Source organism: Arvicanthis niloticus, chromosome 14 (assembly GCF_011762505.2).
Source record: "Arvicanthis niloticus isolate mArvNil1 chromosome 14, mArvNil1.pat.X, whole genome shotgun sequence".
Classification (NCBI taxonomy): Eukaryota; Metazoa; Chordata; class Mammalia; order Rodentia; family Muridae; genus Arvicanthis; species Arvicanthis niloticus.
In genome coordinates, this window is record NC_047671.1 from 66,186,549 (window position 1) to 66,198,602 (window position 12,054).

Consider the following 12,054-nt stretch of genomic DNA (forward strand, 5'->3'; position numbering starts at 1 on the left):
TATTGTGTGGAACTTAAACGCTTTTGCACGCTATGCAAGACTGCAGGATGGAGTTGGGTATTATGGAAGCTTATATGAGTTTGCATTGTGTATATACAAATTAAATATTTTTTCAAGGTCATGAGAAGAATTCTGCTTGTAAAATATGTCCTTTAGTGCCAAGATAGTGTTTTCCCTTTTCCAGAGTAGCTTCAGATGAATTTTTAAGTATTTTTAGGTATAGCCTTTTGTGTGCCTAAACAAGTTCTATTCTCACTGTACATTTCCCTCATTAGAAGAGCAACATCTCATTCAGAAACCTTCAAAGCTTAGTACTTAGATCTCTGCCCATGTGGCTATGTTATCACTGGGATCCTGGAGCTTCTGTCTGAACAATGTGGGTCAGAACATCAAGCTCACAAAACCTAGAACTGAAGAGATTTGTCAAGAATTCCTTGAAAACACTCCAATTTTGATCTCTATAGGCTAGCTTAGGGTTAAAGATTACACACACACACACACACACACACACACACACACACACAAACATATACGTCAAATTTATAGTCAAATTTAATGTGGTATTACTTTACCACATTTGTATGTACTAAAAATACTAAAATTTATATAAATACTTTGAGAGGTCTGTTAGCTCTTTAACTTGATATGATCTACTATTTCAGTGGCTTTTAACTGGTCTCTGTCTTCAAGCCTTTCTGCAAGTATCCATTCAGGCATCAAGCCATAACTCTGATACTCATGTGTCGATACTGAGTGAATGTTCATATTGGGACATAATACTTAGTCTACCTTGGTAATTACTCAAAAGGAAAAAAAACTGGAAGGCTAGAAATAATTTTAAGTAGATATGCATTAAGATTATTAGTCCATTACAGCAACACCTACCAAATCTTACTGAATTAATAGATATTTTAACATGAATGGATAAATGAGGTGTAACATTTTAGTAAGATATTGTTCTATTGATCTATAAAGAAAATCTATATATTTAAATGATATTTTATTACTCCTTTGTGGGAAACTACAGATATGTGTCAAGTTACATCTCATGAGAACTTTACATCTAAACTAAACTTACCTTTTTACTCCATTACTTTCTATCTATTGGCAGAAATAGATTTCTGTTTCACTTAGGTTTTATAACTACTCTTATTGGTCTCCATTAGGAAAGGTGCTTTTTATTGTAAAATCAGATATTGGAATAAAATGAAATATAGTGTTAGTAAGGCAGATATGATCTTGTAAATTCCCCATAATGTGTGATTTTTACAGTCACTGTAAGATGATTTGGGGGTGATGCAACTTTTACTTTTTGAGGTAAATGTCACTCTGACAATATGAATTTTGGCATTTTAGGATTTAATAGTACCAATTTGGAAATGCATCAAATGTCATAGTAAGTTATATTATTCAATATAGTTATAGAATATTCTATAAGTTCTATAAGCAACTGAAAACTATTAGCCTAACAATCACTTATCTGTTGTTTGTGTCATCTTGCTCTTATATTTACTGAATTATAGATGAGAAAACTTGTATCTAAATTAAACAGTACAACTTATATCCACAGATGGATTTCTTATGCATCAAGAGAAGACTCTCTAAAGTATTAGAAGTTATTAGAAAGTGCGGAAAATTGATTTGTATTAAGCAGTTTTATCTATTTAAAATATTTTCAAGACATTATTAAAACTTTTCTCAGAGGAATTATATTTATTGTTGGATTTATTTAGGCAACTCCTAGTAATTCCCATTTTGCATCAAACATTAAATATTAACTGTATGATAAAATAAATGTATGAAACCCTGCCAGACTGCACAATTTAGTTTGCTAATAAAGTACTATATTTCATACAAACTTTGACTTAATTAATTGTTGATTTAATAAACAAATAGTTATGAAATGGTTTATGTATTTTAACGTATGTGGGGGACCATACAAACAGCTTTTATCTTTTTGATATTGGCTTCAAATATTAGGGGAAAAATCCCCACGGGAAGATCAGGAGAGATGAAATGATGGAGTTCCTTTGAGCACAGTCCCTCAAATACTACTCTCTAATATACTAAATGTTAATTCTCAATGTTTAAAAATATTGCAAAAAACTTGAAACCTGTTTGTATATTTACTTTGTAGAGATATAATTTGGAAAAAAATCAAAGTTTGCATTTTAGAGTTGAGGAATTTTACTTCCCTTTTTGTATTACATTTATCATGAAAGTGCTGTGCTGTTTGAAATCTGAAACAGGATGATAGCTATGGAATAGTCTGTATTATGGCATTGACACATCTTATTATTATCTGCTTCTCTTATAAATCTACAGTAACTCAGTACATGACCAGACACTGTCTTTGTTTCACCTCGGGGGTGGGGGGGTGGTGGAAAAAGTACAGAAGGAAAAAGATTTCTAAGAACAGATAGAGTCCAATAAATAGTGTGAAGAACCCAATAAAATAAGTGAAAATACAATAAAGACTTTCTGGAATAGATGCTATCTGCGTAAAGATAAAAACCATGCTGTATTACCTCAGATCCTTTTAATGAACAGCAATAGCTATTTGTGTGTGTGTGTGTGTGTGTGTGTGCATGTATCAGTATGAAAACCCCCTGAACTGGCCCTCAGATTTCTGATGTATTTGTAATGTATGTTACATGAAGATAAATTGTTTAAAATCTGCATTACTTGTTACTAATGAATAGGAATAAGCTGCCTTTTGATAAACAGTCTACAGAGTTACGAGTCATCTGTTTACTAACTTTAGCGACAGAGGAAGCAAAAATATGCATGTTCTTTTGGTCAACATTGGGCATGAGAATATGAACACATAGGATTTGAAATTTGTGTTTAGTTGTCAATGTACAACCATGACTATCTGAAACTAGGGAATTTTATTTCTGATATTAAGAAACATTAATCCACATAACATGACACTATTAATTCCAAAAATAAATTTCAAGGCTACAGTTGAGGTATGAAGGATTTTACCTGAAATTCAGGTAGAATTACTTTCTCCCTGTTGAATTTCAGGAAAAGTTAGAGAAGCTGCAACCCAAAATGGGAAAGAATGAAGGGGTGCAACTCAGGGGGAAATTGTCTCACATGTGTCAACAGCCAGGTTTGATTCCCCAGGACTCTAAGTGCAAAAGACAACTCAGAGTGGAAACAGAAGGTTTTCTTTCTTTGACATTGCCTCCTAGAGAATGCTTGGAGACGAGAAAATGGCTACATAGCTCTGAGTTTCCCTTAGAAGGTAAGTCTTTGAAGACATTCCATATGTGGTAGATCTTCTATCCCAGGAATAGAACTGGCTTGTATGCAATCATTTCTCTTATTGATTGTCGAGAAGAGCAGGACCAACAGCATAACCTTTAAATTCTTGAAAGTTTAACTTTTTGAGTCCTGAATGTCCTACACAGGAGTGTTGAGGCTTTGTCTTTTATTGTCTACTGTAACATCAAATGCAGGCCCCCAAGACCTGGAATCTGCACATAGCCCCTGTGACTCTGCCACCAAGTTAATTCTGATTAGTGAATAAAGATACTGGCAGCCAATAGCTGGACAGGTGGGGTTTAGGTTTCCAGGACTTGGAAACACAAAAAAGAAGAAGGAGGAAGAAGGGGAGGAAGAGGAGGAGGAGGAAAAAAGGAAGAAGGAAGGAGGAGGAAGAGGAGGAGGAGGAGGAGGAAGAAGAAGAAGAAGAAGAAGAAGAAGAAGAAGAAGAAGAAGAAGAAGAAGAAGAAGAAGAAGAAGAAGAAGAAGAAGGAGAAGGAGAAGAAGATGGTGGTGGTGGTGGTGGTGGTAGTGCAAGACAGGAGAAAGGAGAAGCGCCATGGGTTAGCTGAGCCATAAAATCATGGCCCTGAGGGCTGTCCAATAGGAGTTAACAGCAACCCAAATGGAACACAGAAAATAGTAAGTAATAACTGGAGGTTATTGGTAGAAAAGTAGATTCTAACAGCGTGGATGGTAGGCAGCTGCCTAGCTATTTATTGTGTTGCTTAAGGCTTATTGTAAATATAAAGGCTATGTGTGTCTTTCATCCAGGAACTCGATGATCAAAGTGGGGTATAAGCCCTGGGCCAGCATTTTAAATAATTTACTACTACACAGGAGGCTCTGATCTGGGATGCGGCCCTCAGGTTTCTCATGTAGTCAGCCTCAGGACTCTGGTTGGTCCTTCGGCTACCCTTCATCTCAACTCTCAGCTTGTGTTTTCATCCACAGTGTCCTGTGGTCCCAGAAATGAGGACATCACCTGACAGCCTATCAGGATAGAGATGTCTCAGACCCCACATCTGCCCTGTTGAGCTAGAACCTGCATTTAGGAAGAGTGCCAGATGTGCATGCACACAAGACTTTGATAAGCTCCATGTAAATGATTGGGTGAGAGGAAAGACAGAACCTACTGCAAGTAAACAAAGCTGTTGGCTGAGTAGAGTGAACAGGGATGGTTGCCTAGAGCAGCAGGCCCAAGGCAAGTTATCCTCACGGAGTTGGCGGCCCATGTTCAAAACCATCTCTCATCACTTGCAAAGTATCAGCCTCTCCCATCTGTTGTGGACAACTGACTTTATAAAGACTTTGTAACTTCACAAGACCATTTATAGGTGTGACTAAGACATTGACAAAGCCAGTCTTTTGTGTCAAGTTAATCACATTTTGTCAAGGTTGCTCTTTTTTTTCCAGGTTGGGAAACCATGCAGAAAAATAATGAGACAAAGCCTATGAAGATGACTCAGTTGGTAAAGCACTTGCTGTGCAAACTTGGAATCCTGAGTTCAAATTCCCAGGCCCCATCTAAAAGTGGTACCCTATAGTCCTGCATCATAGATGAAAGTTGGAAAAGGAGAATTCCCATAAAACACATGAGACCTGTCTCATACAAGGTAGCAAGGGAGAGACAAAACCTGAGGTTGTCCTCTGACCTCCACGTGTGAGCACCTGCATTTATACATACTAGTGTGTATACACACATTTACACACACTCACTCACACTTGGTCACATGCACTTATTCATACACAGTCACACACATGTACTCACACACACAAGACATATGCACTCATGCATACTCACACATGTGTACTCACACACAATCATGCACATACACATATATACATTCTCAAACACTCACAATACATTCATACACTCCTATATACTCACACATCACACATACACACATTCATATATACACTCACAAACACGTACATTCATGCACACACTCACATAAACTTTCACACACAGTCACAAGCACTCTTACACACTCACATATCACACATACTCATATACTCATATACTCGCACTCACATACACACTCACACAATACTCCCACACTCTCATACATACTTACAGTCACATACCAGACACTCACACACACTTACACACATACACTCATAACTTTCACACACTCATACACACACACACACACACACACACACACACACACACACACACACACAATATCCCATACACACACACATTTTTATTTTCTTAATTGGTTATTTTATTTGTTTGTATTTTAAATACCCCCTTTCCGGTTTTCCCTCTGCAAATCCCTATCCTCTCTCCCCTATCTCCTGCTTCTATGAGGGTGTTTTCCACCCACCCACCAACCTACTCACTCCCACCTTACCACCCTAACATTCCCATACACTGAGGCATTGAGGTTTCACAGGACCAAGGACCTCCTCTTCTCTTGATGCCAGATAAGACCATCTATCCTCTGCTACATAAGCATCTGGAGCCATGTGTACTCTTTGGTTGATGTTTTAATCCCTGGGAGCTCTGGGAGGGAGGGGGTCTGATTGATTGATATTGTTCTTTCTATGGGGTTGCAAACTTCTTCAGCTTGTTCAGTCCTTCTCCTAACTCCTCCACTGAGGTCCCCATGCTCAGTCCAATGGTTGCCTGTGAGCATCCACATCTGTATTGGCTCTGGCAGAGCCTCTCAGGGGACAGCCATACCAGGATCCTGTCAGCAAGCACTTTTTGGCATTAGCAATAGTGTCTGGGTTTGGTGTCTGCAGATTGGATGGACCCCTAGGTGGAAAAATCTGTGGATGGCCTTTCCTTCAGTCTCTGCTCCACTCTGTCCCTGCATTTCCTTTAGGAAGGAACAATTCTGGGTTAATATTTTTGAGATGGGTGGGTGGTCCCATTCTTTAATTGGGGGGCCATGCCCAACCTCTGCATATGGTCTCTACAAGTTCTCTCTCCCCTTTGTTGGGCATTCTTATACACTCAACATACCACACACATTCACCCACACACCCGCACACACACATACTCACACAGCACACAGTCACAGACACACACTCACACTCACACACACCCATACAGACAAGTTTTCACTAGTTAATTTAAAAATTTTGGAAACACTGAGAGCCTGTTGTATAAAGAAGTTTGTCATTAAGCCTGATAACTGAGATTCAATCCCTGGGGCCACATGGCTGAAGGAAAGAATATCTCCTTCAAATTATCCTCCGACCTCCACAATGCTCCATGAAGTGCTTACACACATGTACATGCACAAAACATATGAAGAATTATTAGTCCTATGTAATGTTAATAAAAATACTACTGCTTAAAATACTGTGTGTATAACATATACTATATAAAAGAATCATTAAAATACAATGCAATTATTAATATTAAATGTTAAATTTAAGTTTTGTGGTTTGATGTAATTATAGAGTTGAACATTGAGAAGACACATGCCACAAATCAGCATATATCTGCTGCTATTTTATAGTGTTTTTGACAGAGACTCTAGAGTATTGACCAATGGTCTCCTAGTAGCTATTTCTGAGTCTAGTCTTATGGAGTTGATATGTGCCTAGCTAAGACACAATTATTTACCAACTACCTAAACTGAATGTGATATTATCTTACATTCTGACCAATGGAAAGTGGAAATATTATGCTTGAAACTTCTGGGTGAAAGTCTAAAAAGAACTGATACAAATTTTAAAAAAAGCATTTTTTCCACCTCCTTTACTATACTTAATATGTGAAGCGATGACTGATGCCCAAGAAGCCATTTTGTGAACATCAGATGAGAGGCTGTGCACCAAGAGTGGCAGAACTAAGGACTGAGAAAGACTAAAGCAAAGATTAATGTACATGCTTTGAATTCCAGCAGTCAGGAAGCAGGAGGGTCTTTGGTTAGAGATGAGCCTGGGCTACAAAAGGAGATCCTTTTCTAAATGAATGAATAAATGAAAGAATAAATAAATAGATAAATAAATAAATAAATAAATAAATAGAAACAGCTGGACCGATGGATTAATGTATAGATAATAGGTAGGTTGGTAGTGTTGGCATTTTGTCTATGCTCTGCCCCAGTTACCTGCAACAGCCAGATGTGCCTGACTCACTGTAAAAGGTGCTGCTGACCCCTTCTTCTCTCTCTCTTGCTCTTTGTTCCTGTTCCCTCTCACTCTCCCCATTCTCCTCCCCGTCTCTTTCCCTGTACTCATGGCTGGCCTCTATTTCTCCAGTCTCTTTCTCTGCCTTTCTTTGTCTCTACTACTCTCTCAACTCCCCTGCCCATGCCCTGAATAAACTCTATTCTATACTATACTGGTCATGTGGCTGGTTTCTTAGGGGGAAGAGATGCCTCAGCATGGGCCTGCAGAGGCACGCCCTCGCCCCATACCTTACTGCACCTCCACCAAATATATTCCCTTCTCTCCCTGTATCTTTTAATAAAACACAACAGTAAGATCTGCAGATAAGATCTACAGATAGATATAGAGATGATAGATAGATAGATAGATAGATAAAGATAAAAGCTCCCAATAGTAGATTTGTGGAACCTCAAACATAACTATTAAGTAAGTTAATGAACTTCTGCATATCACAGACATAAAATTTTAGTTTTTTGTTATTATGTAGCTGATTCTAAGCTGCTACAAATAACAAAGTTTGGTTATAAATATTTTCTGCATAAATTAGAAATCAACAAATTAAATTTTCTAGCCCTATCCTCCTTTATACCCCCTCTTCCTCTTCTCTTTTCCCTCTTTTCCTCCTCCCTCCTGTCTTTGTGCCTGGCTCTCATGTAGCCCAGGCTATCCTGGAATTTGCTGTGTAATCCCAGAAGACCTTGACCTTGGGTTCTCCTTCCTTAATCTCCCTGTTAGTAAGATCAGAGGAGTGAGTGCCATGTCTGCCAATAACTACTTTTATTTTTATTCAGAGTTCAAACCAATGAGGTTTGATAATATTGTAGGTTTCTTCTGACCAACCTGAAAACGAAGTGTGGGGGAGAATTAATCACTTACTATAATAAAACCAGGATAATAATAGACAGCCAGAAGGTACTCTCTTGCTGCCCCACTAAACCCAGAAGCCTAACTTTAGAGGACTTGGGGGACCTGGAGTTTTCTGATGAGATGCTGTGTGGTCCCTTTCAGGTCACTGAACCTCATTAATTAGACCTGTCAAGTTTTAAGACAAATTTTGTGATTGATTTTATCAGCCACACTTTCAGTTCTTGCATTCAAGGGTTCTTCGTCCTTGCACTATGTTAGCCATTTACAGCTGGGCTCAACAGTTTCACTTCTGTTCTTACTTTTTGTTATGCTGGGATGTTATTGAATCTCTAACTGTTGCATTAAGTCAAAATGCTGAACGGAAACAATTTTTGTCAGTGTACACTGGTTAAAATGCAGTGTATTTTATTTGGTGTGCTTTGTTCTCTGCTCCATGAAAATCCCCCTTGAATGGTATGACATTGCTTTAGTTGCCTTCTGTCCGACAGACTCAGTACTGACTTGCAATTTTATAGCCTGGGGCATGAGTTCACTTTTCAGTTCATTAAAATTCGGTCTTCTTATATACATTACAGTCTCAAATAATTTTCTGTGCTTCCTTGACTAGGTTTCAGCCTTAGAACAGTAAAGTTGAGCTTGACAGAGATGGTGGAAGTTTCAGTCTGTGACAAGTCAATTTTATGGTTTTGCTATATGACCAATGCTTATAACAGCTTTTTAATGAACTGCATTGGAACTCTGTTTGTTACAGACTATATAAAAGATCTTATTTATTGCAGTGGAATGGCTGGAATCTGTATTAGTCTGTAATATTATGTACTCAGCAGTGACTTAAATAAAGATCAAGTGTTTTTCTCTAGTGCAAAGCAAAGCAAATATTGGGGTCATATGGAGGCAACTTAATCAATGTTCTGAAATCATTTCTTATTTACTCTCTTTCATATAAATCACTTTGTAAATACAAGATGAACAATGCAACTTTAACTATCGCATCCGTCTCTGTAGTGATTGTTGAGACAGACAACTAATCTAAAAGTCTACAATTATCTGACCATCTAAAGACTGGAAGATGCCTGACAGTGGTGGCACATACCTTTGATCCCAGCACTTGGGAGGTAGAGAAAGTCAAATCTCTGAGTTTAAGGCCAGTCTGGTCTACTGAGCAAGTTTCAGACCAACCAGGGCTACGCAGAGAAAAAACAGCCAGCCAGCCAACCAACCAACCAACCAACCAACCAACCAACCAACCAACCGTACAAGCAAACAAAAGACCAGAAGATAAAAGATAGGAAACAGATTTACAAATCTGATCATTGCAGTTCTTTAGTTGGTTGTAATGACAGAACTGGACAAAAATCATCACATGCACACAAAAGAGTCAAGGGCTTTTGCTTCTCCAGAAAAATGCTTCATGACTCAAGAGAGGCAGGAGACAGCATGTTTGTTGTTACAGAAGTAAAGATGAGAGCCAAGGGAAGGCAGAAACAACCAAAACCAGCAGTAGAAGCAAACAACCTAAGTGCAGCTAGGAAACTGATGTTATATGAATAGGTGGGAGGTGGTGGTGAGCTGAGACCGGGTGACGTGGTTGAAGAGTCCAACATAGTTAGGATCTAGGAGCTTGGCAAGAGGCCCAGGGGAGAAGCAAGCCTGAATCCCATGACTCTAGTTTCTTGATCAAGTGGAAGGGGAGGATGACGAAGTCATGAACTTCACTGGAGACAACAGCAGAGCTCATTCTATTTTGGAGCAATGCCTGATATTTAAATTAAATAGTTTGAACATGAGCTATTTATGAGAGCTTCAGGCACATCTTCCTGTCTCTAACTTAGTCATGAAGGACACACACTAAATGGGCCCTTTGCCACTATTTAGTACCTGTGCAATCTATTCCTAAGTTTTGGAAGTGCATTCAGGGCAGGGATCAATTATTATATAGCTATAAAAATGACTCGTGCTCTGAGTGATTCTGTGTGGATATCAACCATGTGGATACTCAACTACATATCCAACATATGCATGCCAAGCTTTTTGTCTCATGTCTTCCCACTCATAAGCTCTACTATCCTGATTCAGGTGCTAGGACTCTGTTGGAAAACTCACACTAATATGTTAATCATCATCATCACAGTGTTTTGTATCCCAGACAAACCTTGGACTTTACATAGAACTAATGATGCTTTGAACTTCTGATCTTTCTGCCTCCACCTCTCTGAGTGCGGGAGTTACAGGCATGTACCACTACGCTCCATTTGAGGTACTGTATAGTAAACTTAGGGCTTTGTGCATGCCAAGCAAGCAACCTACCAACTGATCCACAGCCCCAGTCCTGAGGCTTACTTCCTCGTGAAATATAATTAACAAGAGAGAGAGATCGATGTAAGTTCTATCTCAATAAAACTATTACAGAAAGAAAAACAAAGTGAGAAAACCCAAAATAGCCTCATGACTAACAGGTGGCTTATTTTCTATGAAGCAGACATGGTTGAGTAGAGACTGGTGGGAGAAGTACATTTCAGCTTCCAGGAAGTAGGAGCAGGTTGTGGAAAGCCTCTTGAGTTGAGCCTCAAGGGAGGACTCTAAAGGCTTCTGAACACTGAAATAGCCACACAACATTTGATCTTTTAAATCCTGGAGACTCATGGAGATATTTAGCATTTTATTTCATTGGGATCAGAAATCTCTGTGAGATTTTTGTTTTGTTTTTTAAAAATTTGAGAGAATTTCAGAGGATCTTAGGACAAAAACATGATAATCCAAACTATTGGCATCTATTAATGTCTTAGTGATATATTGAGAAAGACTCTCTCTGTAGCCAAGGCTAGTCTTGAGCTCCTGATTTTTCTGTCTCAGTCTCTTGAGGGTTGGATGGCAGGTGTGGGCTGTTAGATTCAGCTCTAAATTGTTCAAAGACAGGGACAACGAAGTTGCTTGTTGAAAGCAGATTAAGGTTATGAGCACTGGCGATGACAAAGCCAAGTAAGAGGTTTTAGCATAACCCCAAGGACAGATGATAATGGTTTGAAGCAGAACTGTATTGATAGAGATGGTGGGAACAAACACCCATGGATGTTCTGCAGGTACCTTTGGTAGGATTTACTGATTGACCTAGAATATAAGAAAAAGAGAATAGCCAAACTTTGCCTTAACTGCTGCCAGCGTGGTATTGGTCTTGACTGAAGGTAGAAAGACTGATTTTGCAAGACCCTGGGGTTCCAAGGTTAAGAATTGTATTAGGCAGTTGGAATTTAGAATCCAGAGAGAGATCTGTAATAGAGATTTAGACATGCTGGTCTCAGCACTTTGCCAAGACTAGAAGTTGGAAGCTGAGTGGGATCAATATGGGAGTGAGAATATGGAACCACAGTGTAAGACCAGCACTGTCTCCTGTGGCACTGCAATACTGCCATGTTACACAAGGAGAAGACACCGATGGATTAATGACATTGGAAAGGGAAAGCAGAAGTCAAAAGAAGGGTATGTTTCAATGATTCCTGCAATTCAGATATTAAGGCAAAGCTGAAAAAGAAAGTGTCTTTTCCATTCAACTGTAAGAACATCCCTTTATTCTTGGGGTATAGTAACTAGCAGAAGAAATGGGGGGCAGAGTAAGGTTAGAGTTTTCCTTTTTTTTCTTCATGTGTAACAGGGAAGATAGAGGTGGTTTAGTGGATGGGGTGGGAGTGTTTTCATAGCAGGGACCTTGAGTGTAGATAAATGAAGACATAAGAGGAGAGCTCGTCTTTAGTCCTGAATGGGGTGGTGCTTACTACAGAA